Source organism: Lepidochelys kempii, chromosome 16 (assembly GCF_965140285.1).
Source record: "Lepidochelys kempii isolate rLepKem1 chromosome 16, rLepKem1.hap1, whole genome shotgun sequence".
NCBI classification, from domain to species: Eukaryota; Metazoa; Chordata; order Testudines; family Cheloniidae; genus Lepidochelys; species Lepidochelys kempii.
The window spans coordinates 10,726,249-10,743,041 of record NC_136395.1 but is presented as its reverse complement, the minus strand read 5'-3'; the positions used below and the strand labels follow the sequence as shown (position 1 = coordinate 10,743,041).

At 46.7% G+C, this 16,793-nt stretch overlaps 1 protein-coding gene across 1 annotated transcript in view; it reads right to left on the bottom strand.

Annotated features, from left to right (window-relative positions):
- The window catches only part of LOC140899299 (uncharacterized), a 259,724-nt gene that overhangs the window by 184,872 nt on the left and 58,059 nt on the right, over positions 1 to 16,793 (bottom strand). The window lies entirely within an intron of this gene.

Sequence of the window (16,793 nt, the reverse complement as noted above, 5' to 3'; positions counted from 1 at the left end):
ATCCACATACAACCTCAGCTCCACCCAGCTAAAGGTAACTATCAGAGCAAAGGGTTTGGGTTAACTGCCTTTCTCCTCACTCTCCTATTGAGCTTGGCATTGCACCGTCCAAAAGGACACCACTATATTCCCAGGCACATCTGGAATCTAGCTTTCCCTCTGGTGCTCTCAGTCTAACATGACCACAGCCATCCCCACAGCAGGTTTTTCATATCCCAGAAAGGAGCTTTGCAAGCGATGACAAGAAAAGTGTGAGGACCCCATGAATAGGTATCATCCCCCCTCACCCCCCATCTCGTGCTGGAGAAACACAGCTCTCTTTTCTGTGATTGGCCACAGCCCTTTTGCCAGTTCAGAGAGACTCTCTCTAGGGGCACTGAACTGCTACCTGGAAATTACAATTGATGACAAAATGGTTCCTCTCAAAAAGCTTGTGTCCCACGTGCTACAAAATGAGCCATGGAAAGGTCCAAGCAAGAGGTGAGGAAAGGTTCCTGCAACATCAGTGAGATTGGCAACACTCCTGCCGGAGAGAGGGCAGGACCATAGCAAGGCGTCAGCACAGCATGCCTGGCGATAACGCAGTTTCCCATGGGGAGCAGATCATGTGTCAGATGGAAAGCACACAAGGGACGACTAGGGCTGAGGTCCCACAGCCCTTTGCTCTGGGAGTGGGAACAGGCACCAGACAACTGCATTCCACGGGCAAAGCACCTGGGGCTGTGTCACTGCCCGAGCATCGAGAGCTGGCCCAGCAGGCACGCGTGTGCATGTATGCACGCTGTCCTGTCCTGTCACGTCTGTCCCTGTCCCTGTCACATATGCACACTGTCACGTATACACACTGTCCTGTCACGTATGTCCCTGTCCCTGTCACATATGCACACTGTCCTGTCCCTTCCCCAGCAAGGACTGTGGCCTTGGGCAAGCTACTTTGTGACTTTAGGAAAGAGTTTAATTGCTACTGCCAAGAAGAGCAGCAAAAGCCAGGGCACTCTGCTGTGAGAACTCGCCATCCCGGGCCCGGTCGCTTAATCCAGGCAATGGACAAAAATGTTGGGCTTCAGACCTGAATAGTCTCACTTCTTGAACCAACGCTAGGTGGTTTGTATGGTTCATGGGTCCAGTTTCCAAATAATCTGGACTCTGCATGAATTCTACCCAGTCATTGTAATGCAGGAAGCGGGGCAAACAATGTGGTTTGGTGAGCACGACGATTAACAACAGTTTGAGCAAAACATTTGCAATGCCAGCAGCCAGCAAGCGGAGAAGCGGAAGGTTCAATCCTGTGGCTGGGGCAGCGAGGGCCACATCAACTCCAGTGTGGCTACATAGGATCTTTATGTCCCCAAGAAGGGACAGCAACCACAGGGTAATATGGAGCTCAAGAAGAGCCAGATTCCCCCACGAACAATTAAGAGTGGGCCAAGGCTACCACGCCGATAATGGAAATGCATTTGAAACAACATTTGGAATCAAGCTCATGAAGTTGTTTGGACTTTAAAAAACAGTGGGTGTCTGCCTTTTCTAAGCCATGACCCCACATTGCAAGAGCAAAAACCTTTGGGGTCTCCCTCCCTCCCCATCTAGGCATAAAGAAAGGGGAGGGTGGTCACGACCCCCTGAATTCTGTTCACAACCCCCAGGCTGAGAATCCATGCTTTAAATCGAAGCGTTTCAGCAAAGCAGAAGTCAGACCGGAAAGGAAGGGAGAGAAAATACAATTGGAGGGTAGGCAGTGCCCTCGGAATCTTCTACGCTAGTGCTGTTTGTCCACACCACTAGGAATCCAGCCGATGAATTCCTAACGAGCCTGGGTATTTCTGCCAGTTTAGATCTCAGAAACCATCACATTCAGCAGTGACCGGGATCCTGGTTGGTCTACGATTAGATGGTGCAGGGAAGAGATTCAACGCCAACTCCTGAGGAAGGGCAATGATGGGGGAGCACACATGGCTGCAGCCAGGGATGTAACTGCTCGAGAGGAAAAAGAAAAGGAGTACTTGTGGCACCTTAGAGACTAACCAATTTATTTGAGCATGAGCTTTCGTGAGCTACAGCTCACTTCATCGGATGCATACTGTGGAAACTGCAGCAGACTTTATATACACGCAGAGAATATGAAACAATACCTCCTCCCACCCCACTGTCCTGCTGGTAATAGCTTATCTAAAGTGATCATCAGGTTGGGCCATTTCCAGCACAAATCCAGGTTTTCTCACCCCCCACCCCCCACACAAATTCACTCTCCTGCTGGTGATAGCCCATCCAAAGTGACAACTCTTTACACAATGTGCATGATAATCAAGTTGGGCCATTTCCTGCACAAATCCAGGTTCTCTCACCCCCTCACCACCCTCCCAAAAACCACACACACAAACTCACTAGGACTTCAGTCTCCAGTGATGTCCATCCAGCACCAGCATTTAAAAAAAAATGCCAAGATGAGAAGAATCCCCAATGCTGACAGACAGCAGGACCCCAAATCACTTGTAAATCACCCTGACTGCCCCATTGTTCCAGAATTAAGCTGAGCATAAATGACATTCGCAGATTAGACACCCCAGTGTTTGCTACAGGTGGCTTCTCTTGCTGGTAGCACGGTTACAGACACAGCCAAGCAAGACTGTGAAATATGCCAGCTGTGAAATCATGTAGCCAAACCGTCAGCTACAGAACTGATCAGCTCCATAGAAACCCCCAGCCCCCACTCAAGCCGAGTAATGGCTGCCGTTGCAAATGAAGTCATCCAGCTCTTACCTTAGCATGTTTAACATTCATGTTGGGGTAGTGTCTAGAGGTGCCAACTGAGATCGGGACCCCACCGTGCAGGTGCTGGGCATACACATGGTGAGAGAGAGTCCCAGCCCCAAAGAGGTTACCGTCGAAATAGACGTGACAGACAGAGGGCAGGAGGAGAAAGAGGCAAAGTGACTTCCCCAAGGTCACACAGCAAGTCAGTGACAGAGCCAGGAATAGACCACAAGTCTCTCTGCTCACAGTCCACGTGTCTCTATCCACCATCACCCCATAGCAATCCATACAGCAGATTCAATAACACAGACTCTAGCATCCAAAACTATTAGCTATTGATAAGCACGGCCTAGGTCAGTGCTTCGTAAAGAAATTTGAGACACACTGGATACGAAAGGCTCTGTCTAAAGCCAAACGGCTTTCTGCACAAACTGTAGTCAGATACTGCTTACACCAGTGTAAGGGTGGAGTAACTCCATGGAAGTCAAAGGTTACGCTGGCATAAGTAAGAGGAGAACCAGGCCATGCGTACGGATAAATATGCATATGCTCAACTCTCAGCTCAAGGAACGTCCATCTGTCCGTGGGTTTTACACTGACGCCCATCACCATAGCGTCTGAGCGTCGTCCACGTGCAATCCACATGCCTTTCAGTCTCACCTCTGCAGAGCAAATGGGTTCGCTCCTGCTAGGCAGGAACTTTCTTTGCCTCACAGAATCACAGATGGAAAAGACCAGTGCTGTCTGACCTCTCTGGTATTTCTACAGTGCATGCCTGCATATCCAAGTCCTTTCCCTTCCCTCGCCTAGTGCTGGAGGGTCTCTCAGGCTTGCTCTCTCACCCCCATTTTCTTGCTCCTCTCTTTCCAGCCAATTCTTTCTCCCACCCCACCCCCAGACCTACTCGATTTTCTATAGGAATGTGGGTGCAGCAGCTGCATAGTTTAACGCAGGGTCCCGAGTGTCTGGTGCCGATCAGCAGCTGCAGCTCTTCTCCGACCTCTGGGGCTGAACTTTCTTCTAATAAACGCAGCTTTTCCACCCCCCAGTAAATCAGCAATGGGAACGTCAGGGCGGTTTCTTGCAGGGCTTGTTTCTATTTTGCGGAGATGCTGATTTCAAACGTTAAAGCATTTCCATTCTTAGAATGTCCCAGACTCAGGCTGTGTCTTCATGGCTCTCGCTGTCAAATTCTGAAGTGGTTGCCACCAGGTAGCAATGCAAGGTCAGCACGACACTCCTCCCCACCGGGGGTTGATGTAAACCTACAGTGCCTTGCCTCCACTATGGTTGTTACAATGGGAGAACCAAGACGTGTTCGTTACTCTGCAGTAAACTTACATCTTTTCTTAGCAGTGCAGACAAAGCCTCAGTACCTCGCTCCTACTGCTTAATGGGGAGGGGTAAGACGGCCTGACCAAACATCAATGCTCACACCTTAGATATGCAGGAGGCAGTGCCTTGCTTACCCTGGAGCATCCACCTCAGCCTGCTCCTCCCCAGGGCGCCAGATACATCCGTACTCCACCTTTCTCGAGGTATCATCTTGTTCTCTCAGTTTCACAAAGAAAGAATAAAAAAAGCATGTCTCTAGCCCTTACAGCTGTGAAGAAAACCTCCAGGACATGAACCAAGTGCAACGGTTACAGCGGCGTCTGCAGGGAGTCTGACCCAAGGACAAAGCCTTTCAAAAGTGACAAGTGATTTTGGGTGCCTCACTTGAGATGCCTTAAAGGAGCTTGATTTGCGGACGGTGGGTGCTCAGCTTTTTCTGAACTCCAGGCTACTTTAAAGGCATCTCAAATTGGGCATCTAGATATGTCCACACAGCACAGTTACCCGGGGCTCTTACCTGGGTTATAGCCTTAACCCCCTACCATCAACACAGAAAAACCTCTAACGTGGGTTTGGAAGTGCTTTAAGCCCAGACAAACTGACCTTGCTTGAGGGGGTGGGGGGGTTAAAAGCCTGGGCTCCACTTTAATTTGGGCTAGAACCCACGCACCTTGCAGTGAGGATGCAGGCTAAGGATGCAGTGAGAAGATCCATGCCCGGAGTCCAGTCGGCTGCTGTGCTCGGGGCAGGGAGTGGGGAGCCAGGACCCTAGGGGGCAGCCCAAGCCAGGGTGACAGCCTGGCCTGGAGCCAAGAGGCAGCAGCAGCCCGGCTGGGGAGCCAGGAGCTGGCTTTCTTGTCAATGTCACAGCTCCAGCTCTCACGAAGGGGGAAAAGGTGGCATTATGTCAGGAATCAAAGGCCACCGAAGCAGCGGGTGGGGAGGGGAGTCACCCCAGGACTTCCCAGCGTTTCTGGGAAGCGTTTCTGCCTCTGGGATCTCTGTGCCCATATCCTTTCCTTCTGCCTTGACCTGCATGACACATGACAGGAAATAACCCCATACCGGCCAGTGGGCTGGGAGAAGGTAATCATCTCACACAACACCCCACCGGGCCCACCTGGCACAAACGCGCCGTGTTTTCATGGAGCCAGTAATGCAATAGGTGGGAGGGCATGGACAATCTTACTCGACTACTTGACAGCAGGAGCCCTGCCAGTACCATCTGCACTAGCGTCTGCAAATCACTTGGCAGACATCCAGCCTCTGCTTTCACTCCAACTCCCACTGTAGATGAAGTGAGAGATTTATTCCAGGGCAGAGGAACACCCTAGGGCACACTGCAGCTTGTCAGGATATATAGACAAGGCACAGATCTTGAGTAACAAGTCAATTGAGCAGAAAGCTGTTTTGATCCAGTTCACACGCCATACTGTATCAGTTCTGCCGTCAGTCTCCTCAAAGGACTTTTCTAGGGAGCATAGCCCAGTGGGAGGATTGGGGATCTGCAGGAGAGACTCGTGGCTTCTGCCCAGCTCTCAGCGTGAATAGATAAAGTGAGGGTGGCGGATGTCAGTGCAGTTCCCAATGGGCACGAGACCATAACGCCCCCCACCAATAACGGATCTCCTCATTGTCCGTTTCGGAAGAGGGGCTGTGGACCGGACACACTCTACAGGATGACCCATCTTCCCACACTTAGGCCCCAACTCAGGAAAGCACGTATGTGCTTAACTTTAACCACATATTTACAGGCTTCCCTGCTTTTCTGAATAGGCATATGTGCTTAACTTTAAGCAAATGCCCCAATCCCAAAAGAAGCACAGGCCCCCATTCAGGAAACATTTCAGCACATAGTCAAAGCTAAGCACATGCACCAGTGCTTTCCTAAACAGGGACCCTAGAGACACCCCCGCCTCCACCCCGGAGTTGGGGCTGCAGGAGGGTGTGGATGTAATACCGGTACTGTAGCAGCTCTGCATACACACAGGGGGCGCCGTTCTTTGCACACCTTTCACCTGCCTTAAAAACAGAAACTGACCAAAAAAAAAAAATAAAAAAACATTAAGCATGAAATTAACAAGTTCCCTTTTAAACTAGATTCAGACGGGCACAAAGCACGTGTCATCAAAAAGGGATCCCAGCTATATTCCATAGTGTGGACGACCAGAACATACCACATGGTCCCGTCCTGATCTGGGGGGCCAGCAAACCAAGTGGTCATGCAAGAGTACAACTTGACTGCAAAAACAGCAGTCCCACCAGCACCCAGTTGTGGTGATACCATCTGTGCTTTCAAAGTGCATATAGCAGGGGTCCCTCAAAGGAGAAGGTAAAGAGGCAGAGAGTGAAATGAGGGAGAAAATAATAAAAAAATACCCATTAATCTGAAGGCAAGAAACTAAAGGTAAGTAATTTTGGTACCCAAGATACATCTTTGTATTTGGGTGAGATCAGCACTTAGAAACCATGGCGACTGGCAGTATAGAAATACCTTGGGCCCATCAGACACCATTACTGCCTCTCCACCTTTTGCTAGCTGAATAGATGTTTAAATAAAGGACATCTCACTCCCAAGACACCAGCTTTCATTAAGAGGTGACGAGGGGGATCCAAACTAGCGTATCACCTCCACGGGGTGCAGATGCCGTCCTTCTGCATTAACTTCATACTGCAGCACTTTTCCATAGTAGAAGCAGGTTTCCATTTATTTAGTTTAGCCGAGCCTCATGTGGCTAGTTTCTGCTCTGTCAGGATAAGCCAGCAGGCCTCAGAAACCCACTGGAGCAGGAAGAGGAGAGACATGTGCTACAAGAGAGAACAAACACGATCCTCTCAAGCAGCTTAAACAAGCCACAGCTCTCGGCCCTGACATCTCAATTGCAATGCACTGGCTCTGCAGAGGAGATTGTGGCAAGGCAAGCTCATTTAAGCAGCCTTTGTGATGTGTTCAACCAAGCTGAACTTGGCAACTTCTCCTCCTGAGATTAACCCAGAGAAACGCTACTTCCCGCTCACCTTTGCTATTCTGTAGTTACAAGGACATTAATAGTTTTAATCGGAATAGTTTTCAAAATATTTTTGCTTCCATTGTAGTTCAGCACCTGATGGAAGTTTGAAACAGACCCGTTGCCTCTGGAAGGGATACTGAGACTCCTGATTCAGGGCTTATGCTAATTTTTAACTATTAGCGATCAGGATGAGACCTTCACAGGAGGCAGGTTATCCCATATCTGCCTCCTGCAGGGTTTCTTGCATCTTCCTTTGAAGCAGCACATGCTCGTTAGAGCTGGGATGAATAATTGGGTTTTTCAGTTTGGTGGCCACATTCGAAAAATCCAAATAAAGCTTATGCTCAAATAAATTGGTTAGTCTCTAAGGTGCCAAAAGTACTCCTTTTCTTTTTTCCAAATAATTAGGTTTCAGGTCAACCTGAAATTACAACTATTCATTTCTATTCTGTGAAATGAAAAACCAAAAATGTTCTGATATGGGCAAAACAAAACTTTTCATTTCATTTCAGGGTTTTGTGGGTTGCGGTGTTTGTTTGTAAAACTAGCTACAATTCTACAAGAAACATCTTTTTGAAATGAAAAGGCTAAATGTTTCATTCTGAACATGTCAAAATCAAATGTTTTGACTCTTGGAGTTTTTCCTCCAGTTTTATTCATCTGAAACTATTTGCCAAATTTGACCCGAATGCACAGATATTTTCATTCGACTAAAAAATGCATTTTTCGGCAAATATTCTATTTGCCCGAGAAAACACGTGCCCAAATCGAGTGCCGGCCACTATGGGAGACAGGATACTTGATTGGATGGACCACAGGTCTGAGCCACCCTGGCAGTTCCTATGACAGATAAATGGAATGAACCATGGTCCTATTCACATTCTGCCAGCATGGCCATTAGTCGGGAGGGAGCCCAGGCTACCAAAAGCACAAGCCCCTGCTCCTTAAATAAAGGAGGCACCACTCAGCTTTAAGAAAGAAGCAGGCTGTTCCAGTCTCCGGGGCCAGACGCCGGGGGGGAAAGGGAGGGGATGGCACGAACGGATGCACACACAGCCCATGCAATTACCATAAGAGCAGGAGGGAAACCTTTCCTTACATTGATCCCATGCTGAAGGAGGATTTTTCCCATCTATTTCGGTTTCCTATGAAGTGAAGCATCTGTTTGAGAGACTTACCCTGAGCTGCATTTCCTAAACCCAGCACAAGGAGCAGAAGGGGAATTTTACCACCAGTTAGTCTGGTTCTCAGGGTGGCTCAGTTTCCCCACCTGGAAAATGAGGATCATCACACTCACTCACTGATGAGCTCGGAGACCTACAGATGAAAGAGCACTCAAGAAGGGTGAATTAAAAGAGGTTGCACACACTCTAGACTCATTTGCTGCAACAGATTTAACTAAACAATAAGAGAGTAGCCCCTAGCTTGGCCCTTAGGCACATCTGAAAGGGCCATGAGCTCCTCAAGCCTAGTACTGAGGGGTCTCCTCTCAGTCCCGTCCTCTCCCAGAGGTTCCCCAGCACTGCAGCACATCTTGTTGGGGTCACCACTGCTTGTTCTTCTATGTCAAGGCCGCAGCTTCTATGCGTTTCCTGTCAGCAGGCGGCTCCCCTCACCTTGCAACAGCCTCCATACACATCCCTTTGCTAGTGCCCAAGCCCCCCGTAACGCGGGAGGGTCACCATGCTGCCCTCTGCAGAGCGATGACTGTTCAGCCAATCCATCCCACTGGGTTTCTCTGTGTCAATGCAAGACCAAGTATCCATTTCCCCCTCAGGCTGACTATAGTCAGCAGCGGCACCACCATTAACACAGGCCTCCCACTCGCAAGTGCTTTCCTTTCCAGAGGCCTGCTCTTGGCTAGCAAGGTGAATTCCCCATTCCACGCTGGAGGAAACGTTCCCTGGTGACTGCTGTGGCAAAGGAGCACAGGGCTAGTGCACCTTGCAGAGAGTTCGTCCAGAATCACCCCAGAATTGAGCCTATACCTTCATTCCCCTTGCTGTACTTCCGAAAGGAGAGGTAAGATTCCCAGTTCACTCCAAGCACATTAGCTCTTTTCAAAGCACTTTTTGGGTACATTCAGTATGCAAAATGCTGTGTTAACTAGCGTCTACTCTGCATTCTTCGCCTTCAAATCAAAAGGACGAGAGAAGGTTCTCTCATCACTTTAGAGAAGATTCTTAGAGATCCAACGTTCACTGCCAAATTTAACTTGCCTCTGGGCTGCTAAGGCAACAGAGAAACCTTTCCAGCCAGCTCTGGGCCAGGGAGACTTGTGCACAGGCCAACGAGACTGCAGCCAAGAATGTGTCATCTCAATCTTAAGTTGATCAGTGGTCACTATAGCGCCAAGCATATTTTGGGAGGACCAGTTCCAAGCTGGTTGTGGAGATGCCAATGAATAGCATCCTGTTCGAAACCAGATATGCCCATTAACACCCTGTTACAGATGCACCCAAGCTCACTGGTTAATCATAGCAAATGCATCTATTGCAATGCCTGGGGGTGCACCAAAAGAGAAACTGCTGCAGAGAGGCCAGGGGGGAACAATGATATTTAACCAAGGGATGCAAGAGCAGAGTCATTTTGCTTTAGTGCAATCGATTTCCCGCGCACCTTGTAGGCCCCGCTGAGATGCGCTGCAGGGAGGAGATGGGTCAATCTCACAAAAGCCAGCAATGGGATTTGAAAACAGGTCATTAGGCAGGTGTTTTCGGACACACATTTTTGGGGTGCGATCACTAATTGCAAAAGGGTCAGAGGTGGCCATGAGGTGCACAGTAGCATCATGTTACACATGAGAGGTGGCAAAGCTTTCGGACAGGCAGCAAAACTTGTACAGCAAAGTACCCCTCCGTGTGGGTTACCTTGTTGGGGGACAGCAGGGGAAGCCTGCATAAATTGTTCTGTGTCTGTGGATAAACCCTCAGCTTCCGTCTCTAGGCTGTCCATCCAGCACCTTTCACCAGAACTAACTTCACACAGCAGAGCTGTCCTTAACACATGCTTCTGTTCTTAAAGGGACAGTGTCACCTTAAAACAGGGTCAATATTGTTAAAAGCCGTATCAAGTCCTACCTCTGCCTGAATCCCCCGGGTTTGATTTTACACACAATACTGAATTTTAAAATGAAGTTACTGCCAAATGCACAAAGTAAATGGGTTAAAACATAATAGAGAACAATATTTCCTCCCTGTAATTTCTTTCACTTGTAAACAAATATACATGCTAATGCTGTGAATGTTAAGCACACAAGTCAAATTACATAAAACTTTCCTAAGAGCAGGCCTGATGAAGAGCTCTGTGTAGCTTGAAAACTTGTCTCTTTCACCAGCTGGTCCAATAAAAGAGGTAATAAACATTTATAGAGACAAGGTGGGTGAGGTTAAATTAGAGATGATCTGAAATTTTCCAGTAAAACACTTTTCCATCAGCAAATGCCACTTTACTGAAATCAAAGCTTTCCAGAATAATGCGTCCGTGTAGACAAAATTTCATTTGGAAAGAAAACATTTCAATGAGGTCAAAATAATCCACTGGGATGGAAACAGTTTGAGTTTTCCTTTTGAGATGACTTTTTGTTTTGAAATTGATTTTATACCATATTACAAATTACAAATATAAGATAATAATTTTAAAAAGTCAAAATTGGACCAAAATGTTTCAATTAGCCTGAAATTAAAAAAAATTATTTCAGGGGAAATTTTGTTTTCATTCTGATCTGGAATGAAAATGAATTTTGAAATGTCTGACCATCCCACATGGAACAGAAATCCTGAGTTTTGCTCTGCTCTAGCTTAAGTGCTTGCGGGACCTAGCCCTCGAGTGTTAATTCTAACAATAGCAGTTCTCCTCCACCCCAGAAGAGAGCTATTTTCGTATGTGAACATCAGCTTATACATATTTCCACAGCCATACTGTTTTGACTGCTGTGCTTTTAACCAGGACTTGAATCCAGACAAACCTATATCAGTTCATGAAGTTTATACTTGCTCTGATTTGTTTACATTTGAATCCAAGAAAGCCAAGCTAGGAATACTGGGACGAAAGGGAAACATAAGCAGAATGTCAGGAGACATTTCCTGAGAGCAAAATCTATTAGACTGAATCTATTAGTCTCCCACGGGAAGTGTTGGAGACACCACTGTTTGCATAATTTAAATAACCAGGCTGGACAAAGCACCGGAGAATGAGCTATAATAAACAGTTCAATCCTAGGCCGGCAGAGGAACAGACTGGATGACCTAATAGGTCTTTTCCATCTCTAATTTCCATGATTACCTTGTGAAAATATCCTGCTGAGAGCCTGTTTAGCATCACAAGCCATGTGCTTTAGTAATGTTTACAGACTGTAAATTAGACACGTTTGTAGATCACAGCTATGGTTTCCGATCTTTGGTTAAAACCAATAAACCAGATCAAACCCCACGGAAGCAAATGCTTGTGACGAGGGCGCTATAAATAGGCTTTGGTTTGGTTGGCAAGTCAGAATGGTTACACCACCAACTTAGCATGCACAACCAAGAGCCGAACATTTAAAAACAAAATGGACACCCCAAAACCTCTCTTCTCCCCTGGCACTGTCACAACCCAAATTCCTCCCACCCCTGCCCCATCCAGGACATTCTTGTGGTGAAGGCACTAGGTGTGGACTCAGGAATAGAGCTTGGGGGAGGGGAATATTTTGGCAAATAGAATTTTGGCCACAAAATGCGTTTTGGGGGGAGAGGGCACAAAATTATTCGGGAATTCAGGTTGAACGTGATAAATTGTTTCGGCCAAAAAAAATCCCAGGAAGTTTTTTGAAACAGTTGAAATGTTTTGTTTTGACCATTTCAAAATGTTTCATTCTGACATTCTCATTTCAACTTTTCATTTTTTTTAAACCAAGCATTTCATATTCTCTCTCTCTCTCGCCATACACACACACTCAGTATAAAACACCCAAAATTAACCAACCAAAAACTTAAAAAAACAAAACCAAACCCAAAAAAACACCTCATTTTGAGATGACCGAAACATTCTGGTTGATCTGAAATTAATTTTTTTTTAAGTTTTTTCAATTCAACAAAAACCCTCTAAAAATTGGGCTTGGTTCAAATCAAACTGGATATTCTCCCACCCGCCCCGGTTTGACCCCCATACTGAAAAATCTAGTATTTGCTCAGCTCTACTCAGAGAATCAAGATTCATTTCCTGGCTCTGCCACAGCCTGTGTGTGTTACGTTGGGCAAATCACTTGACCTTCTTGCACCTCAGTTCCTCCATCTATAGAGGGAGGACAATAATCCTTGCTTTGTCTGCCTTGTCTATTCAGATGGTTAAGATATTTTGGGCAGGGGCTGTCTCTTACTATTTGTTCGTACTTTTTGTTTCTAGCACGATGGGACCCTGATCTCAGATGGGGCCTCTGGATCTTGCCATGATACAAATACTGCTGTTTATAACAGGATATCTGTAGTAGGGTGGCCAGAAGCCCGGTTTTTGACCGGAACATCTGGTCAAAAAGGGGACCCGACAGCGTCCGGTCAGCTCCACCGACCGGACACCCAAAGTCCAGTTACGGTGGGCAGGGTAGGTGGGGACGTGCTGGGTCATTACCAGTGCCAGTCACTACTCAGCCGGGGCCTCCTCCTACGTGCATTGAGCAGCTGCAGCCCCCAGTCCCAGCAATGCAGGTGAGTCCCTCCTAACCTGGGTGGGGGGAGTGGGAGGGGAAAAACAGCAAGCGACTGGGGGGAGGGCCAAAGAGGAGTGGATGGGGGCAGGAGAGGCTCCGGCACTCCAGCTGGAGTGTCTGGCTTTTAAATATTACCAAACTGGCAACCCTAACCCAGATTCTGTAGTAGTCTAAATGCCTCAGATTACAGAGGTTTTCATTTGTGTTTGTCAGTTGCCACGTACTCCTATGGAGAGGTGCTAACAGAACACACCTTGAAAAAATAGGTCCCATTTTGGCAGCATTGTGGGGAAGTGTTTACAAAGGGGACTGTGGGCCTACACTAGGAGCAAGGGGTGCGCAGGATGTCAGACAATGAGGCTCAAATTGGATACCCAAAAAATCAGCAGACATGTTTGGATATCGGAGCCTGTGGTTTTCAAAGGCCACTGTGGGTCCTTGGGGACACCAGCTTCGCCCATGGGATATACCATTGGCTGAACATATGTACCTTGGGATGATTTTTCATCACTGCCAGTTCAGCAGAGTTACTTCTCATCAATAGTTCCGTTCTAGATCGAGATGTTTTTGAGCTATCGCCATGCTCACCGCCTGTACTTTTGCAAAAATGTCTGAACTGTAAGATTGGGTGGGGATTTTTTTTTTCTTTTATGGTAACTTCTTACTCTACTCCTGCAATTCACATCAATGGCGCTCCCAGCAGAAGCCTGCCCAAGTGCTGACAATTGCAGGATTGGGCCTCAGGTACAGCATGGCTAGCTCTCACGATCATTCCTGTTTCTAAATCAAGCCCCAGCTTCTGGAGTCAACTGATTACACAATGCTCTCAGCACCATTTAAAAATATAAAGTGTCTATCCTTGTGGCTGGAGAGAAAAGCTTGAAAACATGACCCCTCCTAAGAAAAACCTCAAATGTATTATCTTTAAGCCAGTTGAGTGATTTTGGGGGGCCTGACTCAGGATGTTTGAATGCTTGGAATCAGCAATACTGTTAAGATAGCCCAATTATAGTTGCATCAAATTCAACAATGCTGCATATCTTTCCCTTCCACTACGGCAGATTTAGTTTTTTACTTTTCTCTTCATTCCTTTTCTCTTCCTTTGATTCTATGTTGGCATTAGTTCAACGTTAAATAAGAAATTTCGAAACCATTCACTAGTTGATTGTTAGTATAGCAATTGCACTGTTGCCTGCTGTTTCTGTCTCTCTTATGATTCAAAGCCATCAATAAAAACTACTTGCAAAAAGCTTCAGCCTCAACACACACAGACCAACCTGGCCATGATGAGGAATCCACATCTAGCATTTTCTACAACAGGATTTAAACCCTAATCTCCATGCTCGGGTGAGCACCGGGAATTTGTTCTCTAAGCCGTGGCTGAAAGTTGAGGAGGACACGGCCAACTTGGGGGAAAAAATTCTCTCTGAAAATGTTGTCTCTACTGTTAACTGAAAAGACCCTTATATAACAAGAGAGCAGAAAACTAAATATTTCTAAGATGATTTTTAAAGCACACATTTCAGTAAATCCTGTTTAGAGGTGGCTCTACCCGAACACATTTGTTTTTAAAATTAGTTGATGATACAATGTGTATTTTTTTAGTTATTATTTTTGTATACGGTGCATAGCACAGTCATGCTTAGTGCTGCTAGCCGCTAGTTTTCCTGCTCTTGTGATTTAATTGTGTCTTTCACAATATTTGGTTTTTGTCTTAAAGTCCTAGCTGCTGGAATCAAGAGAGTGCATGAGAGGGTCATCTCATTAAAAAAAGTTTCTATCCCTCATGGTTTCAGCTTGGAACCGTGAAATGAATGCACCCTCAGGGCTCAAACCAGAAGCCAAATAAAAAGAACCCGACCTTTTAAAAGCAGATCATGATTTTTAAGCCAAGCTGATGATTGGTTTTGGCTCTGGTTTTTGAATGCTTGTGGTTGCTAAGACAGAAAACTACTAAGTACCCGAACGAGAAAAGCTATGTTTCAGTGAAAAGAAAAGGAGTACTTGTGGCACCTCAGAGACTAACCAATTTATTAGAGCATAAGCTTTCGTGAGCTACAGCTCACTTCATCAGATGCAGTGAAGTGAGCTGTAGCTCACGAAAGCTTATGCTCTAATAAATTGGTTAGTCTCTGAGGTGCCACAAGTACTCCTTTTCTTTTTGCGAATACAGACTAACACGGCTGTTACTCTGAAACCTATGTTTCAGTGAAAACTCATTATCACGATCACTAAAAATCAAGGTAATCTGCTAAGGCAGCCTTCATTCCCATGCCTTCGGGCAGCATATCAAACACACACCCTGGCAGTCATCACTCCTACAACTTGCCTCCTGAAACTTCCACTCTATAAACACAACCTCTCTGCGCTCATCAAATTCCTTCACCTTGTGCTCCAATGTACAGCCACCACCCCAACCTGATCAGCATATGTCTGCGCTCCGGAGCAGCACTCCAGGGGTTAAAAGCCCAGGACTTTGTAAATGTGTTTTAGCAAGCATGCTGAAATGTAGTTTTTTTGAAATGCAGGCTCCTCCTAGCTGCTGTGTCACATTTCAGAACCCAGCATTAATTGGTGTGAAATCTAAGCGGAATCTTCAGTGCACATAAAATAGAAGAACCCTTTACATTCTCTTATAGCTATGGGTAGAGTCCCGTATGGTTTCATTCCCATTTTAACCAGTTTATAACATCATAAAAGTGATGAACATTCAATTTTTGATTTTAAGGATTTTCAATTTGTCTTAATCTCTGAGATGAGCTAGCAACCGCTTTAGAAGCCAAACAAGGCAGAGGACCCAGCTCCTTAGACACACACAAACCGAAAGTTCCCGTTCCCGACACACACACCCTACATAAAATAAAAAACTCTCCTTGCGCAGACAGCTCTGCTGTGCCTATCCTCAGCATCATGGTATGAAAGGCTGTTGCTGAGCCATGCTTCTGGAGGGGCTTAGCTTCCCATCTGTCCTAGGCACAAGATTCAGCTGTAGTTTCCAATAAAAATGACACTCAGATCTTGCCAGGGGGTTGGTGAACGGTTGTGTTTCACTGAGCGAATCCGCAAGGTTCCTCAACCCCTTTCTTCATGTTTCCCTGGCAGATCTCAGAGTTTGTACACGACGGAGATTCACACACGATGGACTCCAGGGGCATACCGTGTGGTTCGCTGCACACAAAAGCCGTATCTCCCTAGCTCTTCATATGGCCCCTGTTGTCTGAGTGCTTCACAACAGTTAACGTGATTTATTCTCACAACCCCCCCGCCCGGGAAGCATGGCAGTACCATCATCCCATTTCCAGATGGAGGCACAGAGACACTAAGTGACCAGCCCAGGGCCACCCAGAAGGACTATGGCAGGGCACAGAATGGAAGCCAGGACTTGCAAGTCCCAGGCTAGTGCCCTCACCACTGGGCCATCCTTCCTTCCTAGATCCACTACATCTTCTCTCATGTGAGGTTAATGGAGGTATGCACACTTTCTACAGGCCAAGCGCATTGCGCACACCAAGGGCTTACTGCACTCCTCCATTCCTCCCCAGCCCCCACAATCCCCCTCTGCTTCAGCCACTCCCTGCAGCTCTCCCAGACCCTGTCCCATGCCAGGGGCTGTGTGCGCCCCACGTCCGTCCCACTACCATTTTCCTTCATTCTCCCCCCACACACCATATCAAGGATTCCATATGCACCCCATGCATCGCCTTCCTCACCATGGCAGAGGCCTGCATCCTATAAATCCTGCCTCCTGACAGGGGCTTAGAGACTACCTAGATCAATGGCTCTCAACCTTTCCAGACTACTGTACCCCTTTCAGGGTCTGATTTGTCTTGTGGACCCCAAGTTACACCTCACTTAAAAACTTCTTGCTTACAAAATCAGACATAAAAATACAAAAAAGTGCGTCAGCCCCACTATTACTGGCAAATTGCTGACTCTCTCATTTTGACCATATAATTATAAAATACATCAATGGAATATAAATATTGTACTTATCTTTCAGTGTATAGTAC